Source organism: Siphateles boraxobius, unplaced genomic scaffold, assembly GCF_051911475.1.
Source record: "Siphateles boraxobius isolate OS27281-9 unplaced genomic scaffold, OSU_SipBor_1 12, whole genome shotgun sequence".
Lineage (NCBI taxonomy): Eukaryota > Metazoa > Chordata > Actinopteri > Cypriniformes > Leuciscidae > Siphateles > Siphateles boraxobius.
The window spans coordinates 29,125,129-29,141,447 of record NW_027508722.1 but is presented as its reverse complement, the minus strand read 5'-3'; the positions used below and the strand labels follow the sequence as shown (position 1 = coordinate 29,141,447).

The 16,319-nt window shown below is 35.6% G+C and overlaps 1 protein-coding gene across 1 annotated transcript in view; it reads right to left on the bottom strand.

Moving 5' to 3' along the window:
- The window catches only part of col6a4a (collagen, type VI, alpha 4a), a 39,806-nt gene extending 38,097 nt beyond the window's left edge, over positions 1–1,709 (bottom strand). Inside the window, exon 1 of the mRNA XM_077217630.1 lies at positions 1,628–1,709. The gene's annotated coding sequence lies outside the window, so the exon portion shown is untranslated. The remainder of the gene's footprint in view (positions 1–1,627) is intronic.
- Between the last annotated feature and the right edge of the window lie 14,610 nt (positions 1,710–16,319).

The window sequence follows — 16,319 nt, the reverse complement described above, 5'->3', positions numbered from 1 at the left end:
AACTGAAAGCATAGACAGCTCTTTTAGATAATAATTCGTTTTTTGTTGTTGTTGTAAAGGACTGTTCATAGAAAGTCTCTCATCATGATGTTATAATGTATTATGTATAATGATTGATTGATTTTAAGTCCTACATTTATTTTGGAGATGCCACTAGATCAGGCATTAAAAACCACTATGCATGCCACCACTGGAACAAGGAATATAAACATTGGCACACAAGGGAGACAGGAATTATGTGCCAATATTTGCTACAGTTGTATAATGTAAACGATATGGATGAAAGTACATGTGAATACCAAGAAAAATGTATGTCAAAACCAAACTTGCCAACTCCATGCAGATCTGACTCTGATCCAACCAGTTAGTAATGGTGCAATCTGGACATCTGGTTTGTGTTCCCCAAAGGCAAAAATTCTATTACTGACAGACATCTGGCAATGCATCTTATATGGTAAACATACGGCTTGATGCTCTCTCCAAATTACTAATGACCCATGTGCATGTAACATAGCCACATATGTTACATATAAACAACCCATGGTGCTGTGTTTTATTGTATTTTTTTTGTATTATCAAGCATGATGACAGAATAGAGCATATGGAAATGATCTTCTCTAACTAAATCTGCAGATGTGCAATTATGTTGGGTTCGAAAATCTTTAAACCCAAAAGCAATTTCTTGGCCTACATAAACCAAATTAACTAACTAACTAACATACACCTTAGAAGCCCCTCTGAACACCTTATTACACATTAGGATAATAGTCACCACTCAGAATAACAAGCCTAACAAATGAAGAATATATTTCGTATGCAAGGAACTTGAGCCATTTGCCTCTGGACATGTTACAACAACATTTCATTTCCCCCCTCATTTCCAAATCAGACCAGGGCCCTATCTGATTGGCAGCACGGCACGCTTTCAAGACTGAAGGAAATTCCTAATGGAATATCTTAATTAGAGCATTCCTGAACAAGCAAATACATCATATTCATGCAAGCATGGGGAAAAAGACATTGAGGACTTACAATATCTTACATATAATGTGTGTGTGTGTGTGTGTGTGTGTGTGTGTGTGTGTGTGTGTGTGTGTGTGTGTGTGTGTGTGTGTGTGTGTGTGTGTGTGTGTGTGTGTGTGTGGTTTCAATTTTATTAAACACATTCAACAGAGCTAAACCATTTCCAGTAGTATTTTCCCCAATTATACGTTATAGTATTTTTTTTTTACCATTTACCATCTTTTTCCTTGTCTGCTGACTTTCACGTCATAAATCATATTTTAAGACCCCTCAAAAAAACGGACAAGGGTTATAAAACTGGTTATGGATCATAACCTTTACAAATAAGTATTTAGCCTAACCGCTGAAAGGATTATAATTTTTATTATACGAGTATATAACCCTAACTCCCGAAAAAGAAACATTAACACATTTTAATTAAAAACAAATGCCAACAGAGAGAGCTACACTGATATAACCTAACACGTTTCCAAAGAGTTTCCTTAAACTCTCATATCTCTTAGCCTTCTCCACACAACCCCTCAACTGTTATTAAAAAACAGTTTTTCAACAACACAATGATATAGCTTGCCTCTGCAAACAAAAATGAAGCGAGTGTACTCACTGTGCATCTGTCGGAGCACGAGACAACAATCCCACTGCACGAGCATCTGCATTGATGTGCGACCACTCCTCAGTGAACCGCCTTCCCCCCGCCAAATCCTCTTCTTTTTCTCATGCATTGGTTAATTTCGACATTGAGTTGAAGTTCTAAAACATATTTCAAGTGTAATAATATTTTCAAACTATACAGAAAAAAAACATCTCCATGCATCAACTAATTCGTTTTATAGGGCTCAGAACAGTAGCTACATAAAAACAGTTAGGCTATAACCCTTTTAATGTTCACATTTCATTTCATGAGCTCTGAAAATGCAACTGACCAAACAATAAAAGTATATTAAATATTAAAATAAATTAATTGTTCTTTATAGTAAACAATATTATTTAATGATATAGTAAGATAATATTGAATTAGCCCATCAACATTCATTATAGACCCCATGACATCAGAATTAGGGTTTTGTACCTTGTAATCCATGTATTAGAAAAGTTTTACCATTCTGTACTGTGCCATTGCTCTGATCAGGCTTGGATTTGAGTTTGCAATGAAAAACTATAACTGCAGTCTATTAAGAATACTTACGATCATTGTTATTATTATCCTGTGGCATCTTGAAATCTTGTCTTGCATATAACATAACATGCCACATATAAATCACACAGATGCATAAGGAATAAATATAATATCTGGTGACACAATAATGAATGGTCTTGTCACTAGGGACCACATTTTATTTACACGAGGACAGCCTTTGCCTCTCACACTCCCCAACAGTATAGGCTATCTAGGGAATAATCCCAGACAGCCACACAAGGGCCTTCACCTCGAGCTGTGCTGTCTTTTTTCAACTCCCAAACCCCGCCCTGTAAGTTATCTTGGAGCAATGTAGAGTCAAACACTAGTGTGACTGGATTTAAAAAAAAAAAAAAGGTTCTTGGATCCCCCTGAAAGAAGTCAGAAAGGGTCAGAGTATACTCATAATATTAAAACTTAGGATAATTGTAAATATTGTGTAACCTATACCGATTTCTACCATAGACAGTGATGTCTACGTTTGATAATGACGTATCCTCTCGCGTGGCCTCCTGGGATAGAAGCGTGATTTTTCTTCCCAAACCACTTCAGCGGAAATCCCGCCCTGCAGCCGATTCTAAAGTTTTCATTGGTCATGTCAATCACTGTACTGATTGCCTACACCAAACACTGATCCCTAAACCTACCCGTCACTGTAACCTAAACCAATGAAATCGGCTGCAGGGCGGGATTTCCGCTGAAGTGGTTTGGGAAAAAAAATCACGCGGGATAGAAGAGTATCCATCGGTAGACATAATAAATACATAGACGCCCTATTGGCCGCTTTGGAACGTTGCTGCGACACGTCAACACGTCCGCCATTTTGCGGAGGGCAAGACTGCACTGTAATCAAATGCAAGTAAACGGTGAGCTGCGGTTTTTCTGGATAAAAACAAAAAAGAAAATTATACAAACCACTGAAATCAGTTGATAAATGTAATTTTTGATTTTAATTTGATAAACGTATACGTGTTGTACAAAAAGTTCCATCTCTATTTATTTAAAATCTCGATAGTTAGACAGATTTATAAAACATTTTTTTTAAAATAAGGAATTGTCAAAGCTCCGGCTTGTCATGTAGGCTATCTGGCTTTTTATTCTTGGATAAGAATTGTGAAGATATAATTAATTAGACTAGAGACATCAGAGCCAGCGGCAAACGTCAGAAGCACTAGCCGAGGTAAGGCTGTTCCAGGCGGGGTACATGAGTGCGCTGAGCATGCGCTGATCCCTCGATCTCAACTCCGAGACCGTCAGATAAAAATTTTAAATAGGCGCTATCTTTATAAATAAACCACATATTTGAGCTTTAAAAAACTACTTTGTCGACTGAAATACTATTAAAACTACATTTCGTGACACAATAACAGTATTTTTAAATTTCGCGGCTTTTCTCCTCTGGACGTTACTATTACTAATTATATCATGACCAAATACAACCAGAAACAAATGTTCAGTCTTGCTTGTGAAAGATAATTCCTCGAGACCTGTTTTCAATTGTGTGGCGATTTGTCCAGCCCCAAGCAGCCCACGAAGCAGGCATTTTTCTCAATTCTCGCTATGAGAAGTATTAAAAAGTTGCCCTCCGCAATATGGCGGCGCCGTTGACGTACGCTCCAGCAGCCAATAGGGCGTCTATGTATTTATTATGTCTATGGGTTGAGCACTCAAAATTCTGTCCGGAAGCAGTAAGCCATCCGGGAACTTCTCGTCTACTCTTTTATATGATGTTTCGAACGTACTGCTTCCTTCACGTACTGTTTTCGCCTACTATATATAGTAGGAAATTAGGCATATTCGAACGCACTTAAGTCCGAATCTCGTGATAATTAGTAAGTCACCCAGGTAATTCTCGCCATGGACTCGTACTTTTTCGCTCGGCTACTCTTTTTCCCATACTAAATAGTAGGGAAGTATGCTGTCTTGAACGCAGCCATAGTTAACATACCATACCACCATTCTGTTTCAAACAGCTGAAAAAATAGCAGGGTTCTTGTTTATAGGAAAATTTGCTTATGTTGCCTCTGGCATATTCTTGGATGTTTCATCCGTCATGATGGAAGTAGAATGTGATCTGTTTCAGCTGTATCTTTATATGGGAGAAAGTTTTGTAGACAAAAAAAATACAGCTAATTGTTACATGTGCTGATTGGTATTTATGTAGCATTGACATGACTCTCCAGCATCAAGATTAATGTTCTGCAAAATATCCCAATATATGTCACACAAAGCTAACAGAATGAGGGAGATAATGCAGAATTGACCAAGCAGGTTGATCTGCCAGGTGTGGGGGTAGTGAATGGAACGTGGGCTCAGGTGCAGAGTTGATGGGCTTCTTTTAATAATACAAACGGGGGGAAACAAAAGGACTGGACTGGATCTAGACTGGACACAAGGGGTACATTCGACGACGAACCAGCACAGGACTGCAAACACAAGGAGAATAAATAGGGAGAACAAACAAAGGAGGTAACGAGGGAGGACAGGTGGGGCAAATGAATCAATAATCAGATAACAAGATGAGAGGGACTAGACAATCGACAGGAGAACACATGGCACAAGGAAATATTGGCTTATGATCCGATCTGCTTGATCGGATCACGGAGATCGCATGTTAATGCCAAGTGTAAACGCAGCCATACATGACAAGCCATTTGCTCACACCAAACATGACTTGAACACAAGCACATGGCCAGTAAAACAAATCACAAGCCATGTGCTAACACAAAACAAGACATAAACACGCAGCCAATGAGAACACTCATAAGCCACGCGTTCACACAAAACATGACAACACGGCACAAGACAAAACATGACATGAAAGCACATGAGACAAGGCAAACAGACAAGACAGGAGTGTCAGGGCTCTGTCACAAAACCAAGAAATAGACTAGACAGAAAGTGACAGAACCCTGACATGATCAGATTTGGTTTGGCTAATGCATATTGTTTGTGGTTTAGTCGTATTATTAATTACAAAGCCAATTTGAAAAGTGCTTATGGAATCATATAGGCTAACTGGAAGGTTAAGCTTAAAAGGTGAATTGCATCTTACCCCTATTTTTGTTTCTTAAAACAAGAATATTTAACATTTACATTTATCTTTGAAAGTGCATGCATACCATTTCCTGATTTTTGTTGTTGTTGTTTCAGTTATATAACCCAAATGATGCGATTTCCAGGTGTCTGTAATCTGTAGGGCCTACTGCTGTTCCAGAAACAAAAAAAGATTTTTTAAATCTGGGATGTGTCTTGTATGAATCCATTATTGTCAGAGGGTTCCCATGACAAGCAGAAGTTTCTCAAAGATGAAGGGAAATTCTAAGGAACTCTAAGTTCCTCAGAAATTCATTGAAACCAGCAATGACTCCCTGCCAGGGGCGTCACTGGGTTTTCATTTTAGGCTAAGCAATATAAATATAAAAAAAGGTAACACTTTAGTTTAGGACCTAATGCTCACTATTAACCAGTTTCAATACCACGCAAAGGTAGGGTTTTATTATCACTGTGGTCACAAATGTGAGGTAGGGCAGATAGGGGGGTTCTGGATTTCCCCGAGAAAATTTTGATTTCTCTGATCTACATATTTTAAGATGTTTTGAAGGCCAAAAAATTGGATAACAGCTTTAAAACCATGTCAGTGGGCAGTTGATTATTTTTCTCTCCTCAGCATCACACCCTTTTCCTCTTCACTTTAAATTCAGTTGTTGATGAGAAAAAATCAAATTGAAACTTAAAAACGAGATAAAGACACAACAAATAGTTTGAAACTATTATGATCTCCGGAAGAAGAATAGCCTATTTTGTTTTCTTTAAAATCATGCAGGGCACGTTTTAATCTTGCCCTGTCTCTTCCCCTCCTGAAGCTGAGCTTTGACTGATATAGGCTTTTCATTTTTGTCTGTCAGTGAATAAAGTAAACATAGGGTCAACTGATAGGTTGATTTTGCCAATGAATCATTTTCTCAGACCCGTTTATTTACTGAAAGCTACTAAAGCTAGGTATTAAATGCATTCACAATATGTAGGCTACACATTCATTATTGATCGTGCGACGGTCCTTCTCCAGTTTTAATACGATTTTTCCGAAGCGAACTAATTCGTTTTTTGCTCTCAACCTTAATGTCGAACCATTTTCTTCTCACTTCTGGGAATGTTCGATTAACAGATGAAACTCCATTGACTGCATCTTTTTTTTTAGAACCCGATAGGCTACGCCACCCTACGCTTGAAAATAAAATGTGGCGTTTTGAATGAACTTCTGATAATAAAACTTCAATTTCTACATCTGAGAAATTTTTCTTTTTCATTCGCATTCATGTCATCGTTGTCAGTCGGATTTAATGGTGGGGATTTATGGTAATTGAGAATGAACGTGCACGCGCATTCCATTTACGACTCATCGGAATTCATTAACACACACACACACACACACACACACATTTCACTATCACATCTGACGTTTACGAACTATTTGTGAATCAGGAGAAGAGTTTTCGGGAAGGTCTCTATGCGCGCAAATCACTCGCATATTTACTCCTATATTTACGAATGTTTCATGAATGAGACCAATAGTGTCTGGAGTTCCTGTAATTCATGGGACTAACCATTGGCTCAAAGCACTGAAAACAAAATATACATTGAATCAACTTTAAATTGTATATTTGCATACATTTCTAATAATTTGAAAGCAACACTCTTGCTCCTCCTGAATTACATCCATTACTTATATCAGGAAAAATAAGCAATAAAGGGCTCACTGATTCATGAAACGGACTCGTTTCTCAACCTTTTAAAGGGGTGGTTGATTATGGTTTCACTTTTCTAACTTTAGTTAGTGTAAGGTTGCTGTTTGAGTATAAAAAAACATCTGCAAAGTTACAACGCTCAAAGTTCAAAGCAAAGGGAGATATTTTATTTGACAGAAATTGCTTTTTAAAGGACTACAACAAACTGCTGGTAGGGACTACACGACATTCCTCCCGGGTTAGTGACATCATGAACCATACAATTTACATAAACCCCGCCCCCGGAACAGGATTTATAGATTATCAAGACTACAAGAGAATATGCTAATCATTGACTAGAAAATAACTACACATAAGCTGCATAAATTCATGAGCTAACCATTCAGAAATGTTGTCTGCATGTTGTCACCACTTCTTAAGTCTCTCCGTCTTTGTCTGACTTAACCATGTTTACCTGATTTATATTTTTATTTTGTTGCTTTTTGTGGCATGGAAAACCCACAAACAAAGAAACCACTAGTGGACAGTTTTCACATGATACAACATACATCTATTTTAAGATTGCTTGTATGTAGTTTACACAGTGAGACATTTGATGCAGTTATTATTAATGTTAGTTTATTTGTATAGGGACAGTACAAACAAAATATTAACTGAACAAATACACAAAATACATGAGTGTACAAACACTGAACATACCTGGAAATTAATAACAATCATTAAACTAATTAAACCAAAATTGTTTTGTAAATAAGTAAAAATGAGGTACAGCTCTGGTTTCCTTTATGCCAGATCTTAACCATTGTCGTAGAAGACTTTATATAATTTATTACTTTATGGCTGTAGCAGTTTTAAAATAGACTCAAATGTCTGACAGCAGATTTCTCTATAAAATGGGAATTGTACTGTAGCTCTCATACAGAGGTGGAAGGAACAAGATCCTAGAAGTATGTTTCTGATTTAGCAGTAAATGTCACTTTAGTTACTCCCATCCAAAATAATGATTTGCTCGACAAGTGTGTTTATCATGCTTCACCGGCTTCCTGCCATACAGCTCATAGAGACATCACTCAAATGAAATGACTTGTGTCTTCCAGAGAAGTTTCTCTGTCTGGCATGAGGCCTTAAAGGCTGTAACGGGCTAGAATTAATGAGATCATGCCATAATAATGAATTATGAAAAATAGTGCAGTGCACAATGCTAATTTATCCTACAGTAATATTTTTTTCTCTGCTATTATAGTTTTGTTATAAATTGTTATTAATGGTCTGCTTTATTCTCTCTGCCACTTCTTGCTGAGCAGTTCCTGGAAATTTACTCTTGAACTCCCTTATCAAATTGCAAAGTCCTTACAGACAAAGCCCAAAACTTGTCTCAGTACATTGAATTTCTTGTTTGTCCTTTTGGCTTCAGCCCATCATTTATAGATTATCTTCAAGCCAACTGAATGACCTAATACTCTAAATGTGAGAACCAGAATGTTAATCATTCAAAGTCTGGCATCTGCAACACTTCTCCCCTCTTAGAGTCTCCTGCCAAAAGTTACTTGGCCGTTGAAGGAAGACACTCCTTTCAAATATCCTTGCCCTAGATTGTGCTGTTATTTACTGTACTGTTACAGTACAGTGGATACTACATCAGCAATGACCATCTCCGCACTCTTCTTTGGCATAAGATACAACAGAGGGCTTTCTTCTTCAAAGCTGGTCATGTTTTAACAATGTAAACTTGTGTCATACGGCCCAGCTGAGCTGATAGATCACAGATGTTGTATGCTGTTAATGTTGCAATGTGGATTTCTCTGTGCAAATAAGATTCTGGCCAGAGATCCAGGATTCGGAAGTTTCATAATCATTTTAAGTTAATCTCTTAAATGCAAGTAATTTTTGTCTGGATTTAAGATGTCTGGGACTTATTTGATGAATAAATGTTCCAAAATCTGAAAATTAGACAGAGGTAGAAAGGCAACATTGACTCTTATACACATCATTCACTAAATATTCCTTTTTTTATTTCTGATGCTCATTTGAATGTGTTCTTGATCAGTGGTTCTCGAATTGTTTTTGCTTCAAGAATCAGAAATAATTTCTGATCCCAAAATAATTTATCATTCAAATGTAAACATTTAGTTTATGTTGCCTTTATAGTTTGAATGTTTAATTTCCAAAATTTTTTTGTTTTTTTACTTTTGATGGTGTCATTCTCTTGGTAAGCAATAATTCACTGCACAAAAAAATCTTGGACCATGTTTATTCTCATTGCAAATTATTCTGTATTTAGTCTGGGTTGGATTTCTTTAAATGTAATGTTTTTAGATGATGAAAGCATGACATGCAACATGATCATGCTGGTTGCATAACTTGCATTGTATATTTTGGCGAGCACAATCCAAAAGGAAAAATCAATTTGTGCCAAAATACATTCAATGGACAGGAAATAGCATTAAATCAAGAAAATTCTCGCCCCAATGAGCAGCTACAGGTGACTGTGCCAAGAAGAAAACTTTGTGGTGAGATGCTAGACAAATCTGGGGCCCATCCCATATAGCAACAAAATAATGTCGTATAACATTTTCATCAGAGATTCTAATGAGGTGCATTTTATGAAAGCTTGGCTAACGAGATGTGTCTTTAATCTAGACTCAGATTTAAGAGCTCAATCTCTTTATGGATTTTTCGATAATCAATGTTCTCTCTCAATATTGCTTTTTCTATCAAATGGGAGTTGCATTTGATTATTTACATTTAACATTTTTTATTGGCATACAGGCATAACCTTCTATTTGAGAACCACTGTTCTAGATCATTAAACATGATGTTATGGTGCCTTGGAAGCCTGTCTGAAACCAATTAAGAGGGACCGTTACAAAACGCTGCCCGTGAAGTCACTGATTGCACAACTGTGATTGATGCCTTTAAGGACCATAGTGGAGGAACTACATTTTATGTTTTAAAAAGTGGAGTTCCACAAGAAAATGTTAAATTACTACTGTAGCAAAATTCTTTGTACACCATCATCTGTTTCAAAACAAATGTGTTCAGAGAGCACTTAGGGGTTATTCCAGAAAGCAGGTTATGTAAGTCAAGTCGAGTCACCTTCATTTATATTGGCTAGCGCTTTTTACATAAGAGATTGTTTCAAAGCAGCTTTAAAGTGATAATAGGAAATGAACGCAACAAAGATTATTTTGGCTGTACAGCAGCTCTAGAAGAAAGTCATTGTCAAGCTTAAGTTTTTGATTGTTTAATTTTCGTTGTCAAAATCATAAGGTATTAACTTAGGGGCCGCTTACGCGACAGCATTTTCAACTGAAAACAGAAAACTTTTAATGCGTTCTGGCCGTTCATTTACACGCCAACAGCGTTTTAGTGGTCTGAGAAAGCAAACTTTGAAGTGAAAGGACTGTAAAGGGGGGTTTACAGTTCTTTGACCCAGGACCAGAGATGATGAAAGAAGACCAGGAGTCGTGATGTTCAATCAAAGAGTAAAATTTACTGAAGAATAGTTTGCAGTTAAATTGGTAGAGCCAGCGTCAAAGTCTCACGAGGAGGTCGCAAGCTAACTCTACCTTACATGAAAATCGTACACCAGTTATACTATTTCCAAGGGCATACATTACATAAACATTCACTTCTGATTGGCTCAGAGGACATATAGTCTAAACAATTACACATAGATAGAAGGGTACGTTGACATCAATCAAGATAGCTGTCATCCAAGTCACGAAGATCCAGTAATGACCTCGGAGGGCCCATCGAAAAGCGTCATGAGACCAGCCACCCCGTGTCATGAGACCTGCAACATACTGATAAAACCTTCCATCCTCAGAGAGAGAGAAATAACAATTACTTTACTTCTTGAGAGATATATGTATGAAAGAAGTAAAACAATTCATAGAATCGTACAGAACTTGACCCCTGTCCGTTAATAGGGTCAGCAGAGAAACATGATCATATGATGAGGGTTTTCTTTAAGTTTAACACACTCATTAGTATACATACGGACAAAAAGCCTGTATTTAATGTTCTCGCTCAGGGCCACAGTAGATTAGTCACAGACATCAGAAGACATTCATGAAAGATAGGCATTCAACCAACATTCAGGAAAGATGTGCATTCAACAAAAGTATGAATAAAAAAAACTATATATGAATCACTTATTGCGTATAGGAATGATTATATAACTTGATTAGTGCTTATTATAGTAATAATGTAATCATAAAAAAGGATATACATATAGTTGAATTGAAGAGGCAAGGGATTCTGACCCCAACCCTTCAGAAGTTTGTAAGTTTACTCTGAGTAAGCACATTACCAAACTGTCGGTTACAAAACCTTAGGTAACTTTCAGGGTATGTATGTCATTGCAACTTATTCTCAACATAATCTGCTCCGGAGCAGTTCCAGGGTTAGTTTACTTCAGAATTATTCAGAGAATATGTGGCCTATTGATGAAGCCCCAGTGGGAGTGACAGATTTCGCACAATGTTATATTTTTGCATACATTTAATTATAAAGCTAAGCACTATTATAACATAATGCAATGTTTATTTTACTCATTTTTATTTTATTCTCATTTCACACAAACTCAAAAGTTTTTATATTGTATTTGCAATAAAAATTCATGTGTGATATAGGCTACTGTTCATTATTTGACAGTGAATTTACAGTAAATTGCACCAGTTGCATGACTTTCACAGTAAGTTACAATAAATAATTGTGAAATACAGTAAATAGAGAAATGACAGCTGTATAATTTGTGACTTCACATTAATTATGCCGTCTTATTACTGTGATTTAGCTGTAAGCTCCAGTGTAATTACTATATTTAATTGTGAATGTCTATGTATTAATGTAATTTAACATAAATGGTGGACCAACCAAAAATGATAAAAACAGTGATTTAAGTTATTTTTTTTATAAGAAAAATAGAATTTAATAACAGGAATAAAAACGAATGAACATGGGTAACAGGAATGTGTCGAGAGAGAGAGAGAGAGAGAGAGAGAGAGAGAGAGAGAGAGAGAGAGAGAGAGAGAGGAAAAGACAAAAAGGTGGGAAAAGAGAGGGTTGAAGGTGTCTCGCTCCTTTCCTTGCAGCTCGGAACTGCAGTAGGGCTTCTGTCCACTATCATATAAGACAAAAAGTTTAAGTTAAACTTAGATTGGCTCCCTGTAAGTATGGTACTCGCATTGTAAAACTAAACCTAAAATGTCTACAATTTTAGTAATTTCAACAATAATAAAAAAAAATCATGTGAATAGTAGGCTACTATATCAATTAATATTAAATCAGCAAACCAGAGGACTCTACTCACTCCTGTTACTTTTACTTAGTCCTGTTATCTTACTACATGATTGAGGTTAAGCAAAAATTACAAATTGCCACATGACGTACATAGTAATGCAACTCAGTAGCAAGTAATATAAATTTACACTTAAAACTATTATAAAGTAGGCTACTGTAAATGTGACTTTTTTATTCTAACACATCAATAACCTATAACATTGAAATGTTAAATTCAAATAAACGTAAGAACAATTAAGTGTACACATTAATTTTGCAGTCCGTCTAAACTCTCCATTGAACCAGGAGACACTATACACATTAAAGGGATGGTTCACCCAAAAACCAACCCTCATTCCAAACCCGCCCTTCGTTCATCTTTGGAACACGTGTTCGTTCAAATTTGCGCGCTCAAACCTAGACGCGAGTCTGCTCCAGCTAAGTTACAAAAATATGACAACATAACTTAAAAATAACGCTAATTTAGTTCATACGTTTAAGTAACATGCACTATCATATAAAAAACAGTCATCAAATTGACAAAGTTTTTTGTAATAGCCCCGCCTACATTATTTTACACTAAAAGTCAATAAGGTATTATTGTGAAATATCAGAGTTCAAGCCTGTGAAGTTTTAATACTGTAATTTACTGTGAAATATTACAGTTATATATTGTGAAATCCTGGATATATGTTACTGTCCTTACAAGAAATGTGGAAACAAAATGGCTTAACAAAAAATAACTTATACAGTCATATTATCTTTGCAAGCATTTATAATTAGCTCAAATATTCAAATATTATAATTCTTGTTCAGTGTAATAAAAAACTGATTTAAGATTAAAAGATAAGATTAAAAATGATTGTGCAATTGCCCCAGGTGGCAATGTAAATCTCCATAAAACAAAAGAAGAATAAAGTATGATTTACTTAACTCCGGGTTGACTGAACTTAGGCTACTCCAGACCACAGTTTTGGAACGTGTCGTGCATTCCTCGAGTAAGCAAGGTTTGGGTTAATCAACTGAGAGTTCAGGGTATATGCGAGAGTAAGTAACCTTGTTTTCTGGAATACCCCTCAGGAGGCAAGGGAAATATTGAAATGAATCTCTCTTTAGTTGAATCTTGTTACAGTTGCTTCTGTTAGCTATGTTCCATAATACTTGTATATCTTGGGATGCCAACAGAGTCTGGTTGTATTCATTTACTTTTTTCACACAATGTGACTACTTTGTATAACATCCCTGCCAAAAGAACAGTGAGGGAAGAATTACTGTGGCCAGCAGCTGCGATTCTTCAGAATTTTGCTAATGCACCATCTGGCCCTCACCATCACTCATATGGTGTTGTTTTACACTCAAAATCATTTCTTGAAATATCTTATTTTATGCTCCACAGGGGAAAGAATGTCATACAGATTTGAAATGACATAAGAAATTATATAATTCTATCATATTCTATAGTCTCTGTACACGAATTAAGACTGTGTTGCTTCAACGAAGGAGGCTTGTGGGTTTTTAGTCTATTAAATAAAATAATATATTACTTTAAGGGGTATATCCTGAATATGTTTCTGACACAAAACCCTTGGCTAAAGCTAAACCGATGTTAGAACATTGCTTTGATGACAAGACGATAATACCCAAAGATCTTTGCTTAATTACATCAATTATGCATATGCACATGTGGGAATGAGTTTCCTTTGTTTACTGCCCGGGATAAACACTGAAAAGGGCATAAAACGTCCCTTTATTTACATTTCTAGTTTACAGCGAATAGACTAAAGACTTAAATGTTTTCAGTCTGAAGTTCTACCAAATCCATCATGTTTGAGATCTCTGAAGGATTAGGGAGACATCTCGAAACCTTACTCTCTTTCATAAAATATGCAAGTCTTGAAACTCAACTTAGACATTTAATCTTATTCAAAGTCATAAAGTTGGTATTGCTTTAAAAGGAGCAATTCTTTTAGCATTGAATGTTCTCTGATTACAGTAACTGTTGATCTTGGCTTTTGTTTTTGGAACATTATGTGAGTTAGACCGATGAAATGACCAAACAAATCTGATGCTTGTGTTGAAAATAAGTTAGGTTTAGAGTTTCTAAACCTGAACTTGGGGCTACCTGAAGTTGAGGTCTTGCATTTAATTTATAACTCTCTGTTTTGCTTTCACAGTTTCGTGAGTCAGAGTTGCGACATAAGAAAACATTTTTACATGACTTATATAAACTTATAACCACAATATAAACTTGGTCCAAACTAAGCACCAAAACTGAAATCAGAGTCGTAATTCCAAAAAAGGGTCAGACAATAGTTTTAGAACAAACAGATTAATATGTACCTCAGAACAGATTTATAATCTGGCCAAAAACAACAGAAAAAGTATAAAAAGTACAGATGAAAGAGGGATAAAGGCAACAATTTAAAAGGTAATTTATTCATGTGATTTCCAGCCGAATTTTAAGCATGCTTCAGTGTCACTTCAAAAAATAAGATAATGCTGATTTGGTGCTCAGCATTCTTATAATTATCAGTGTTGAAAAGAGTTGTGCTGCTTAATATTTTTGTGGAAACCATGATACTTTTTTTCAGGATGATAAATAGAAAGTTTTAAACAGCATTTATTTTAAATAATACAATATATATATATAATTATAAATATAATAAATATAATAAATAAATAAATTATATATATATATATATAATTTATTTATTTATTTATTTATTCAACATTGTAAAAGTCATTTCTGTCCCTTTTGATCAATTTAATGCATCCTTGCTAAATAAAAGTACTGATTTCTTTCAGGATTTTTCATTGGAAAAATTTCATTTAACTTTTTTTCATTTGGCCTCTTAGGTGTCCACTTTTTATATTTGAACCTATTTTCTCTCTTGTTAAATGAATGATGTGTATTTCTAACGTACTTAAAGGCCACCCAGAAATGATCCAAGATGTCGACCATATGGTGCTGTAAACTGCTCTAGATTAAAGGAGACACTGACTGGAGATAATCCTCCCTGTAACTCTTTCCTATCTTTCTGTTTTTACTGAGAAAGTCACCCAGTGGGTTGCCAAAGTGATTTTCATGCCTAACCAACAAGCTGTGATTTATGTGGTGAAAACAAATTAAGGCAATGATATTTCTCACACAGTTAAATATAGTTTTTTGTTTTGCGACAATTTTTAAGGATACACAGACCAAAACAGCATATTTTTACCAAATGCACAATGGAGTGTGAAAAGCAATTAAATTTCATGTTTACGTAAAGCGAGCAACTTTTTTTTTTCTTCAAAAAATTCGAATGTTTTGACATTTAAAACATGTCAAATCATTGTTATGTCTAGGAAAAATTTATACAAACCATTTTTCTCAGTGACAAGTTTATAGTTTACTGTCTCCTTACGGACAGACACTTTTTACTGTCTGCATTTAATGCACTGTAGACTTTAATGTCCAGCTCTAATGGTCAACTAATGTCTTATCTGAAATAGACATTACGTGATAAGTGAGTCCATCTGCAGTGGATGTTATACTGTGCCCTGCAAAAGAAAGAAAAATGTAACAAAAAATATCTGACACTTCACTTCAATCAGCAGTAGGCTATTCAAAAATCAAGAGATATTAATTTTTACGTTTTATTGTTATCTGGCAAAGTATTTTGGTTATGGTAGTTTCCTTTTTTTTTTTTTGTCCTAAGCAATGTAGTCAAACAGTCTTTTCCTTGTTTTGTTTTTTCTTTCTCATAAAATCATGAAAGGCTCATGGAGGGAGGAGTATCAAGTCCAGACAGAGTCTATTAAAATTTTTGTAACACTAGGGGTCAGGGTTTACAAGTCCATTACTTCACATAAGCAACATTTTATGGCCAACAGCACCTTCATATCAAAAGCTTAGGTTAAAAGTACACAGTGTCAGATGAGTTTGTTATGTGCATGTAGAGGATGTGCTCACAGGTGAACACAGTAAAACCAGGTGTAAACTGGGTCTAAATCTCACATCATTCAAGACTTATTTGGAGAGTTATAACACAATATATATTATTTTGTAAACTTAAAAATGATATAGCCTATGGATATAGTGTGTA